This window comes from Myxine glutinosa, chromosome 1, assembly GCF_964187855.1.
Source record: "Myxine glutinosa chromosome 1, kmMyxGlut1.1, whole genome shotgun sequence".
Taxonomy (NCBI): Eukaryota; Metazoa; Chordata; class Myxini; order Myxiniformes; family Myxinidae; genus Myxine; species Myxine glutinosa.
The window spans coordinates 397,331,564-397,344,107 of NC_136261.1; the positions used below are offsets into that span (position 1 = coordinate 397,331,564).

Consider the following 12,544-nt stretch of genomic DNA (forward strand, 5'->3'; position numbering starts at 1 on the left):
TATCATACGTCATGTGGTATGGGTGGAATCTTCGAAAAAACGAAAAACGTTGCCCCTCTATATCTCCGAAACCGCTCAATGGACAAAAATTGAGACATGGCTCATTTTAAAGTACTGTCAAGTCCATGGCCGATGAACACCAGCCTTGGACGAATAGCTGGACCGTCTTTAATTCTGCGGCAAACTCCGAAATTTGGCGGTACTTTTTGGAGCATGCGGGACGGAAGGCGGAGAGGTGCTTACCTGAACAGAAGCCACACGGGTTTATTCCCGAACCCAATAAATGTAAACAAGACAAAGTGAATGAAGAATAATGGTTTAATGAAAATAAATGCAAGGCGAAACTAGAAAGAGCAATCGGATTCAGAGCCTGGCCAGGATGTGTTTTCAGTGGGTTTTTTTTCAAGCTTTCGTGTAAAAACCAATGTGGCGGCCGAACCACGCGACCAATGACATCATTATTATTTTTTCTCAACAAATTTATTCCGAGATGATTATGCCCAAGAAATTTCATCTTGATCGGATGATGTTTTGTACTTGTCTAATTATGATGCCATAATAGAGGAGCGTATCACATCATCATTAACATATTTTATTCCCCATGGCGAGTTCTTTTCAATGAGCCACGTCTCAAGTTTTTCAATGCAGTGCTTTCGGAGATATGGAGGTGGAATTTTTTGGGGTTTTTCAAAGATGGCGCCCATACCACGTGACCGATAACATCATAATTATCAATAAAAAATTATACATGTGGAGTTGCACCAATGGTGAAAATTTCCTGTCAATCGGATCAACGTTGCAGATAAAATCATTTATTCTGTGTGGACAAACAAACAGACAGACAGACAGACAAATGAAAAATCACGAACAGAGCGACACTTGGCAAAACAGAACAAAGTAGAATAGCACTCCGTGGAGCAGCCTTTTGACCTCAAAAATAATGAGTGGTTGAATTCAGTGACCTAATATGCAAATAGTCTTCAAAGTTTAAGTTAATCTGATGAAAATTGACAGTTTTAGAAATTTGGCCCATGTTGACCTCAAAAATAGTTGGTGGTTGGTTTCAGTAAGCTGATATGCAAATCCTATTCAGTTTTCAAGTCGATCAGATGAAAATTGAGAATTTTAGAAATTTGAAAAAAAAGTGGTTGATCTCTGGTCTATGTTGACCTTTTCGCCGATGTTGATCTCAAAAATAGTTGGTGGTTGAATTCAGTTCGCTCATATGAAAATCCCATTCAAATTCCGAGTCAATCGGATGAAAATTGAGGATTTTAGAAATTTGAAAAAAATGGTTCACCTTTGGCCTATGTTGACCTTTTGACCTTTGGCCTTTGCTGACCTTTTGACCTCAAAAATATATAGGATTTTGTCGGACCACAAACTCTACGGTTTGGTGAAGTTTTGTGAAGATCGGTTTGAAAATGTTACCTGTACAAAGTATAAGTGAGCGGACAGACAAACAAACAAACACACACACAAACCGGAATGATCAACATTGTTGTCATAAAAAAATTTTTCAACCAAGTATTAAACGGAATCAAATGCAATACCCTCTCCTCAGGCAAGCGTAATAAAGGTTGAGGTAAAATAATCGAAATTCCTACTTTGAGGATCCTCCACTCAGACACAAATATGAACAAGGGAAAAGATAAAAATAAAAACAAATGTTCCCTTTTTAAATGGCCGGTACTCAGCTCTGCGTCCAAATTGCATTTATGGGCTTGATGGTCGCTGCAGCCAGCGTAGCCACCCGCACAGGGGAAGTGCTCCAACAATGGCACCGGCGCCGTATGTCAAAACCTCCCAGGCGTGAGCAAGCAGTCCAAACGGTCCTTCCTCCCCTCCAAGCGCAATGTGGCTCTCGGCTCCCCCGAAGAGCAGCACATTCCAACAACACCTCATCCAACTTCGCAAAAGTTCCACAAAAGCTCCAAAAGCTTTCCTCACAATCGCACACGAGCCAGAAGCTGCTGAGCCACCCGAGAGAGACAAAAGCGACCGAGAGAGTGACTATCCTCCTCCATGCTTCTCGCTCTGACGTCGCTCTGTCGAATCACCTCGCGGCCTTGCTTGACCTTAGCGGCGTGGCCTGCCGGCTTTGCTCTTCTTCGCTACCCCCGTTCCACTCTGGGGGCATGTCCTTTTCCTTCCTCGGTTGGTGGGGCGGTGTTTACTTGGCGAACCGCTCTGCCTGCTTGCAGGGGACGATTGTTATTGTTGTTGTTATGATGAGGGTTTTTATGGCCGGCCTTTTTGGAGTTTGTAAAAACGTGGGGGAAAAGGCAGAGTGGGGGGCAATCACATACTGGGGAAAACTAATCTTAATCCCTCTCCAATTACCATTGCTTCACCCCTCGTGTGAAGACATGTAAACAACTTAAGCTCCGGTTTCCCACCTTGTTCGGTACCATGGTATTCTTGAATAATTCATGGGTAACCTGGTTTGGTTTTTTAATCATGTTCTCATGTAGGATTTGAAAATCGTCATTTTGGATCGAACGAAAGTCATTTTAAAATTCTATATTTTGAACCGCTTCATTGATCGATGTGAAGCTTCAAAGTACAGTAGTAGTCGTCAAGCGGAATTCCGTGTTTGAAATTTGAACATTAATTGTTGTACGGTCTGGCAGCCAAAGTTGTTATTATTTGAAGAAGAAGAAACTCCACATTATTATCTTCTCCAGCCATGTGACTTTTCAGTGTATCATCAATTTTGTCCTGTTTGAAGTCAGTGGCATCCTGTCTGTTTGTTACATAAGTCTATTAACTATGTACAATCGGAATGTACCTTTTGAGACTTTGGCAGAGACCTATGAGACCTTCAAATAAACTTTAAGTCCCCCTCCCCCCCCCCCCTCCGGACCCTTTAGACCACCAAGATCCCAAAATACCCCAAAGACCCTTCAATACTCAAAAGACCCTGAGGACTCAAAACCCCAATGACCCAAAAGACCCCAAAAACCCCCCGAGGACTCAGAAGACCTTTAGGGGTCTTTTGAAAAAAAAAATTCCGAAAACATTTCTGAAAGCTTTTTGCCGAAAACACTCCCTGGCACTCACTGATGAACCTTTGGAAGTTTGAAGAAGATCCCTTCAGCCATCTGAGAAAATGGCAATGCACACACAAGATGGCGGTGAGGGGGATATCTCACCTGGGATGGAAAGTACTGAGAGCAATGTCAAGTCAAATTCATCACTTTTGAAGGCAGTGAAGACCTAACTAAAACGGCAGTTTCTACGGGACAAGATGCGCACAAGGTTGCCGCGATCACGCCATTCGGCATGCATTTGTGACGTGGCCTGGCCCTGCAAATTTGTGGGACATGTGTCCCCCGTGCTCCCAGTAGAGAAGACCCGAGGATTTGGAACTCCCTTTTGCAAAGTTATGCCTGTTGAGCTTGAGAGAGGCTTGAGAGAGAGGCAGCTTTGATGTGGCAAAGGGCTACGCACATGGCATCCGGAGTTGAGCTAATCGATATGCACATGGGACGCAGTCTGGCACAGCATTGATGAGGAGACAGCTTGGTGCTTGGTCCATGGTGATTTGTGGGTGTAGACTTCATTAAGTGCAGAACGAATGGGGAGATGGCTTGGTCCATGAGCCGTGGTTTCTGGCTATGGTGAAGCGGATTGCTCCAGCACCGGGGAGGGCTCCATTGGGTGCAGTATGGATGGGGAGATGGCTTGGTCCATGAGCCCTGATTTCTGGCTGTGGTGAAGCTGAATGCTCTAATTCCGGGGAGGGCTCTATTGGATGCGGCGCAGATGGGAAGACGGTTTGGTCCATGAGCCGTGGTTTCTGGCTGTGGTGAAGCTGAATGCTCTAATTCCAGAGAGGGCTCCATTGGGTGCGGCGCGGATGGGAAGACGGTTTGGTCCACCAGCTATGGTTTCTGGCTGTGGTGAAGCTCAATGCTCCTGTGAACAAGTGAACAGTGCAGTGAATGGTGCTCCAGCGAACACTGGTAAACAAGTGCTATGGTAAAACTGGTGTTTTCTATTTTTTTGATGAATCAATTCATTTGGTGAATCACTTTAATTATTATCAATTTGTGGAGTCCTTTTTTATTTTCTTTCTCATCTTGGCAATATCTCAGGCACCTTTTTTCCTTGGAATCTGATATTTGTGAGCAATAATGACCAAGTGATTTGGCTACAAAAGCCTTTTTGATTTATCAATTAATAAATTTTTCGTTTAATTATCTCATTTTGGTTTTAGTTACTTCATTTTGAAAAAGTTTCCAGATTTGGATTAAACAGTGGTCGTTTCGGTAGAAATATTAGCCAATTGATTAGGAAATGAATTATTCTATCATTATTCATTTTAATTATACAATTAATCCATCCATTATTGTGCACTGCTCCATCCAAATTCCGTCTCCATTTGCCAGGCGCTAAAGGACATGTTGTTTTCTCATTTGACATGGGGGCGGTGTACTTTGAATGTCGGTCTACTTGTTTGTTTTCTTTCTTTCTGTTTGTTATGACTAATTGACATATATCATCAAAACAAAGGATTTTACATCTGTGAGGTAAGTTTTACTTAAAGAACTGTGCGAAGATCTACTGTCATGTCCACACCCCACAAGGGTTGGAGGTGTGCTCATTTACCAAGCACCTGGCTGGTGCTTTCCAAGCCAACCATTCCTTAACGGTTTTTAATGGAGTGCTTGCTCGAATGCTTAAACCACTTGGCGATCTCTCCACAAGAAACTTGGTAAATGAACACACCTAATGTTCTTGAGACCCGACCATCAATAGACTGTATAATCTATGTACCCCAAAGAGGAATGGCCCTTCCTGCCACTCCCGTAGTGAACGGGTGTAATTGTAAATTTAAATGTTGGTCGGTGGACTCAGCCGTCACAATGACATCATTGACGTAATGACGTAAAGGACACAAAACTGATATATTTTAACTTCCAGTACGTTTGCAGTCACTAAGAAGGGATTATGTTACGATTAAATTTACTGTAATATGAACGTACATTATTTCGAAAATGATATTACCATAAAAAAACCGAGGCTAATTCCCAACTTCCTTGGTTATTAATATTAGTGCCGAACACCACTCATCATTGATCAGGAACCATACACCGGTTCAATCCATCAACTTTCCATTCACAACATTGGGATTAAAGTGTTATGGTTATATTTACCATACAAGTCAGGAGGCGACGATGGTTCTCGAGCGAGCAGTATTCAATGACAAAGGACAGACTATAACCGAAACAGGCCCAGACAGGCCAGGCCCGGAAATGTCAAAACGAAGGTCACTGACCTCGAAATGAGATAGAAAATAATGTATAATCAGTTATGAGGTTAGATAGCTACACAATATCGAAATTTCGGTTCGATTCCGCCAAATTTGAAACTTTGACCTTTGTGACCTTCAAAGGTCGAAGATTCTGAAATTTGTTGGAAAACTTGTATTTCATGATGTATTTGATAATATAAGATCATGTACGACATTTCACCCTATCAGGAAGCGAACAATGTGATAAAACCATCAAAAATCGACTTTTCTAAATTTCGTGACCTTGTGACCTTGACCTTGGGGCGAAAATGAAAACTCGAGCTCCATGGGGCTAGACACATGACATTGGCCTAACCAAATATCGAAACCCCTGGCAGATTCCACCAAACCCCTCGGAGAAGATGTAGCTTAAACTCGAATACCCCCTGAAAAGACATCTTTTTGGGGTGTGGCTCCGCCCACAATGGGCGTAATACGCCCACTCCAGGCAGGACAACTGGATCCTGATATCAACCTCCCACCCAAGTTTCATCAAGATCGGATGATATCATCGGGTAGTTCTGTTGCGGACAGGCAGACATACAGACACACACCCATGACGAATATAGTGGTCACTTGATAACTCGTGAACCAATTAGTATTATTATTACAAAAACTATACAACTGAAACGATACACTGCTGTATTAAGAAACCTGGGCTTGATTTGTACGAAGCAGTCTGAAGATGAGTCGTAACGCCTATTAGGCATACATGTACCGTTTTGTTGGAAGAGCTGTTACGTCTATGCTTTCGATATTTCATGATCATTTTAACAATCGGTTTGTTTGTGTTTCACACTGAATGAAAAACGTAAAGGTAGAGCATGGCGATTGTGATATATGATAGGTTCGACGATATGTTCGGCATGAATGGCATATAAATCAAAATGGCAGAATGTTGAGAGACAACCGCCTACATCGTAATCACATCAGACATAATCACATCGCCCTGTCATGTGACCATATCCTCAGCTCTGATTGATGTACGTTTGAGGGGACATACATGCATACATACATACATACATACATACATACATGCTGTTATGTTTGTGGGGTTGTGATATGTAGAGCGAGGTAGATTTCTATATGTAGGTGCTCCGATGATCGTGATCGGAACTATCATCATGTAATTTTTGTTGAGCCGAATGTCGGAGAAGTGTATATCTGTCCCAGTCACGGGGGGGGGGGGGGGGGGCGGGGAGGCATGTTAACTCTCCAGGGGCATAAGGATAAATTATCCCTTGTATGTCTTACCCTGTGATTTATCCGTTTTCCCTTATGGCACCGCAACAGACACGAGTGCAGAAAATGCCCATATATTAAACCATCCAAAATAATAAAACCAACCGGAAGCTAGTTCTGAGCACGGCCATTTGGACGAACCAGCTGCATCACAATGGAAGACAGGCAGGCCGAAGATGCCCCAAAGAGCCGTGATTGGCCAGGGCGGAGCAAGAAGCTACCTGCTGATTGGTGGAGGGAAGGCTGAGGAGGAAGCAGATCACCGATTGGCAAGGACCACTGATGATTTTAGAGGCAGACTGCGCGCTGACAGGTGGAGAGCTGGACAAGGTTGTGGTGACCTCTGGGCATTGGTGGAGAGGGCCGATGACGTCACGACCCCACGATAAAATAACTCTGGCCGGCATTTTGTTCTCCCTCTCCCTTTGGATCCTTTTTGTCTGCCTTCCCCATCATACTCGTCACAGGCAGCTTTACCAGCAAAAGCGGTTGTGTGCCGGCATCGTCACACCATTCTCCTGTTCGTCTGGCGTCATGGCATTGAGAGCTGCAGTTGACAGGCAGAGATGACGCGTGGATGAGCACTACAACGTGACGAGGCCGTGGTGAGTGAGATGCCCGGTGAGGCCTGGCAGCGCACGAGCAAGCAGACTGTGGCCTTCTTCCCGCCAAGAACACCACCGGGTCCAGACTGCACATGCGGGGCCTTGACGATTCCTGACAAGACACCATGACTCGATCAGAGATAAGTGCACTAAATAACCACACTTATTTTATCCAGTTTACCTTTCCCTTCGTCTGTGTTTTTAAGTCTGGTGTGGAGGACGTCCCTGTTCGGAATTTAGTTTTACTGTCGCGTTTTGCTTTCTCCTGGCATTCCATTTTAATAAATCTGTTTCTTTTTGTACATTTAAAATCCGTTTTCGTGTAAGGTATTTCTTTGCAGGCTCTGGGACTGCAGGCAATCGCAACAGGTAAGCTTCAGCTGCCTCTGTCCCTTTCTTTCCCCGCATATATAAACTACGCATTTGGGCATCGCCTTTGGAGTAAAAGCTTACATTTGGCCTTCCCGTGACTCGGTGTTAACTGAGAGCAGTCACATGACAAAACATACATACATACAGATGGACAAACACTGTTCTAGACGGCTTCGCCCGATGGGCTACACAGTAAAAAATGAGGCTGTCAATCTTATTTGACTATATTTGTCAATTAATCATGTTGGTCTGTCTCGTTTGTTTGTATGTACGTATTGTTACATTTGTGGTGGGTAGGCATTGCAATACTTTCGGCCAGGTATAATTGTATAGATGTTGTGCTCTGACAGTTGTGAAGAAGAAGAACCCCCATGTACCAAAAGCAGGGATCTGTTTTGACCGGATGTCGTGTAAAAGTGTATCTTTGTCCCCATGACTAGGAGTGGGGTTATGTTAATTAGTTAGGGATTAATGGTGCATCCCCTGTATGTAAGTTGCCTTTGTACTTTTCCCTTGTTCCTTACGACACACACCACACCCGCCATGCATTCCACACCAAAAGTAAACACGAAATAAAAGTAGCAAGAAACAGGACATTGAGCATCACCAATGATACCATCAGCCGCCACATCACAAAGGCGCAGGCCCCTTGAGGCCATGCCCGGAAGAGCAGTGATTGGTCCGGTATTGTTGAGCGATGAGATGGGACTTGCTGACAGGAGCACACAAGGACATTGTCGGATGGATGACATCAGAGCCTTGAGAACAAAAGACTGGAGACCCGACATTTTGTCCTCTTGCGTGGGAACAGTCATTAGGAGCAGACACAGTTTACAGGCTCTTGCGTTGGGCCATTGGTGCCGTGCAGTCACAGTTACCCTCTTGGGTCCTGGCTTTGGTGGCGAGCAGACGTGGACATTTTGGCTCTGGCGCGTTTGTGCATATCCTCTTGCACTGGATATTCGATACTGACGGTGGCAGTTTGTGCACTCGCTCCCTCGTGCTGGCTCCCGGCTGCACGTGGCTCGTGTGCGCCTCTGTGAGGAGAACCTTTCGAAGCTTTGGGGAGCCTTTGCCGCATTGAAGGAGGGGAGGCTGTGTGACTTTGTGCTCTTTTGAGGAGCTGGGGACCGAGTTGTTCTGGCTGGCCCGGAATTGAGCGCTGAGATGTTTGGCTGCAAGCGGCAAGGCTCTGTGCTCGCGTGATTGACAGGCGCCATTTGGTTGAGCACTTCAACGCGCGGTCCTCTCGTCGACCGATCCCACCAAACTGCTCGTCGAGGGCAGAGCTAAGTATCAGGGAAATGCACCTCACGACATTTTGTTACTTTCGTTATTTTATCATCCCCTTGTGTTGTATACGAGTCCAATGGAGGGTCCCTCAATTTAGGAATTTAGTGTTATCTTTTCATTGACCTGCATTTATTTTTATTAAACCATGATTGTTGCATTTTAATTCCTCGCCTTGTCCCATTTACCTGTCAGTGATTTGGAAAACCACCCATGCCGCATACACCGTGCAGGTCAGCCTCGTCACTCCACCACTCCTCGCAGGTATGAAGAAGTCTGCCATTGTTGACTGAATGCCTCGGAGTGTAAAGCAGAGTATAAAGCTTGATCGGCTAATTTTTTTCCCAGGGGTATTCATACCTGGGAAAACGACAGTGTGTATGTATGTATGTATATGTATGTATGTATGTATGTATGTATGTATGTATGTATGTATGTATGTAAGTAAGCACAGTGCATTCAGAAAGTATTCAGACCCCTTCACTTTTTTCACATTTTGTTATGTTGCAGCCTCATGCTGAAATCGTTTAAATTCATTTTTTTCCCTTATCAATCTACACTCAATACCCCATAATGACAAAGAGAAAACAGGATTTTAGAAAGTTTTGCAAATTTATTAAAAAGAAAAAACTGAAATATCACATTGACATAAGTTTTCAGATCCTTTGCTATGACACTTGAAATTTAGCTCAGGTGCGTCGCATTTCTCTTGATCATCTTTGAGATGTTTCTACACCTTGATTTGAGTCCACCTGTGGTAAATTCAATTGATTGGACATGATTTGTAAAGACACTTACCTGTCTATATAAGGTCTCACAGCTGACAATGCATATCACAGCAAAAACCAAGCCATGAGGTCGAGGGAACTGCCTGCAGAGCTCAGAGACAGGATTGTGTCGAGGCACAGATCTGGGGAAGCCTACAAAAAAAATCTGCTGCATTGAAGATTCCCAAGAGCACAGTGGCCTTCATAAATCTTAAATGGAAGAAGTTTGGAACAACCAGAACTCTTCCGAGAGCTTGCCGCCCGGCCAAACTGAGAAATCGGGGGAGAAGGGCCTTGGCAAGAGAGGTGACCCAGAACCCGATGCTCACACTGACTGAGCTCCAGAGATCCTGTGTGGCGAGATCCTGTGTGGCGAGATCCTGTGTGGAGAAATCCTGTGTGGAGAAACTTTCAGAAAGACAACCATCACTGCAACACTCCACCGATCTGGGCTTTATGGCAGAGTGGCCAGACGGAACCCTCTCCTCAGTGAAAGACACATGAAAGCCTGCTTGGAGTTTGCAAAAAATAACCTAAAGGACTCTCAGAATTGAGGCCAAACAGTTCAATATTGGTTTCATCAGACCACAGAATCTTGTTTCTCACAGTCTAAGTGTCATGTCTGGAGGAAACCAGGCACTGCTCATCACCTGCCCAATACCATCCCAACGGTGAAGTATTGTGGTGGCAGCATCATGCTGTAGGGGTGTTTTTCAGCAGCAGTGACTGGGGAACTGGGGAACTGGGGAACTGCGGGACTGGGGCCAGGGACTGGGGAGTTGGGGAAGCAGGGACTGGGTTAAGGGAACAATGAACGGAGCAAAGTACAGAGATGTCCTTAATGAAAACCTGAAACAGAGCGCTCAGGACCTCAGACTGGGCCGAAGGTTCACCTTCCAACAGGACAATGACCCTAAGCACAAAGCCAAGACAACACAGGAGTGGCTTCGGGACAACTCTGTGAAGGTCCTTGAGTGGCCCAGCCAGAGCCCTGACTTGAAACCAATCGAAGATCTATGGAGAGACCTGAAAATGGCTGTCCACCAACGGTCCCCATCCAACCTGACAGAGCTTAAGAGGATCTGAAGAGAAGAATGGCAGAAAATCCCCAAATCCAGGTGTGCAAAGCTTGTCGCGTCATACCCAAGAAGACTCGAGGTTGTAATCGCTGCCAAAGGTGCTTCAACGAAGTACTGAGTTAAGGGTCTGAATACTTATGTCAATGTGATATTTCAGTGTTTTTCTTTTCAAAAATTTGCCAAACTTTCTACAATCCTGTTTCCTCTGTCATTATGGGGCATTGAGTGCAGATTGACGACGGAAAAAATGAATTTAAACGATTTCATCATAAGGCTGCAACATAACAAAATGTGAAATAGTGAACGGGTCTGAATACTTTTTGTATGTATGCGTGTCGGTTTGTATGTATGTATGTATTGTTGTGGTTTTTAGAACCCTCCACTTTGTAAATATTGTAATATTCCCTTATAAATAATCCCCTGTAAATATTCCCATTTTTGGTGTAAAGGTCAAAGGTCGCACCCGAGTTAGGCCACGAGCAACACGTAGGACACCATAGGCTTTTTTATAAGTTATCTCATTAGTATGTGTTCTAGTTAATGATCTGTTCCCAATAGTTGAATCTGCGTTGCATTAATCAAATAAGATCGGCCCCATTTCGCTCATTATGCACTCTCTCTCTCTCCAAAGTATCACGTGGCTGGGTTAGCAGCGTTCGCTGCATTGAGCCATCAGCGCTGCCTTAGTGCTGGCTCCAAACGCCATTGAACACGAGGTCAGGCTTGGAGAAGAAGGGGGCGGAGCGGCAAGAACGAGGTGTGGCCACGTCAACTCACCACCAGGGCGTGGCCGGTAAGCCCCCACCAACCAACCAGGGCTGAGGTGAGCTCGTTAGTGGGCATAACCCTATGAAGGTGGCTTGAATTCAACGCGCGATCATATAAGCACGAGCGCCAAGCCCTTTGACGGACTGTGCGAGGGGAGGTCATTGTGAACGAACTGCGCGGGGAGCGCTCGATTGATTGTCACTGCATTGAGTGATCTGCGCGAGGGTACCTTCTGAGACGAACGTTGGGCGAGAGAGAGTTGGCACGAAGATTATGGATGCGGCATCCCAGTCCCCTCGCATAATTATAAGGTCTGGTCACGTTCCAACGACACGCGAAGCTGCCTGCCATTCTTCGCGGCGGATTCGGAGCCTTGACCGGACCCCATCGCCTGGACCTTTCATCCCTGCTATTCCCCATTCGTGTAAGTTTGTTTGTGCTGTCCTGGGCGTGTGATAAAATAAGTGTTTCAGGATTGCCCTGTGTATCTGCTTCTTCCTCTTCCTGTACACGTGTACAGTCTTACCTTTTGTTTCTTCTTTGGTTTTGGTTTTGTACATAATTAATAAACCTGTGTTCTTCCTTCTTATTCTTTGGGTATCCTCTCATCCAGTCGCTTTCGTGATTTCTCCATTGATATACGTGGCACGATTTGGTCAACGCTCAGGATCGGGTTAGTTTTATTGCTAACGGCTCGGGCTTCGGATTGCTAAACCGCTCGGCAATCTTACATCTTGTCCGTGGCTCGAGCAGAAGTATCGCCCTGCTTTGCGGAGAGGGGGGCAAAGGTATCTGGGAACCCGTTGACCAGTCACCCTGGTCAACCTCAACCCCGCAAAGGAGCGCGATATCTTCTAGGACTCGGATGGCCAGCTTATTAGACGAGGGGATTAAACCCCCCTCGGTAAGGGGAGCGCCGTAATCCGAGATCCGCAACAGCATGTATGCATGTTTGTTTGTTTGTTTATTTGTCTGTGAATGTGACAACTCGTGAACGCTTTCAGCTATCTTCGTCAAACTTTACGTGAAGATTACAAAGGAAAAAATTGAGCCTGTCAATATTATTTGACGAAATGTCAATTAATTGATTGATTAATTAATGGTTATCGATGTTTTAATTGA

General features: G+C 44.9%; 1 protein-coding gene across 1 annotated transcript in view; it reads left to right on the plus strand.

The window, feature by feature from the left end:
- The window catches only part of LOC137419652 (uncharacterized), a 320,348-nt gene that overhangs the window by 39,759 nt on the left and 268,045 nt on the right, over positions 1-12,544 (plus strand). The gene's annotated exons all lie outside the window — the stretch shown is intronic.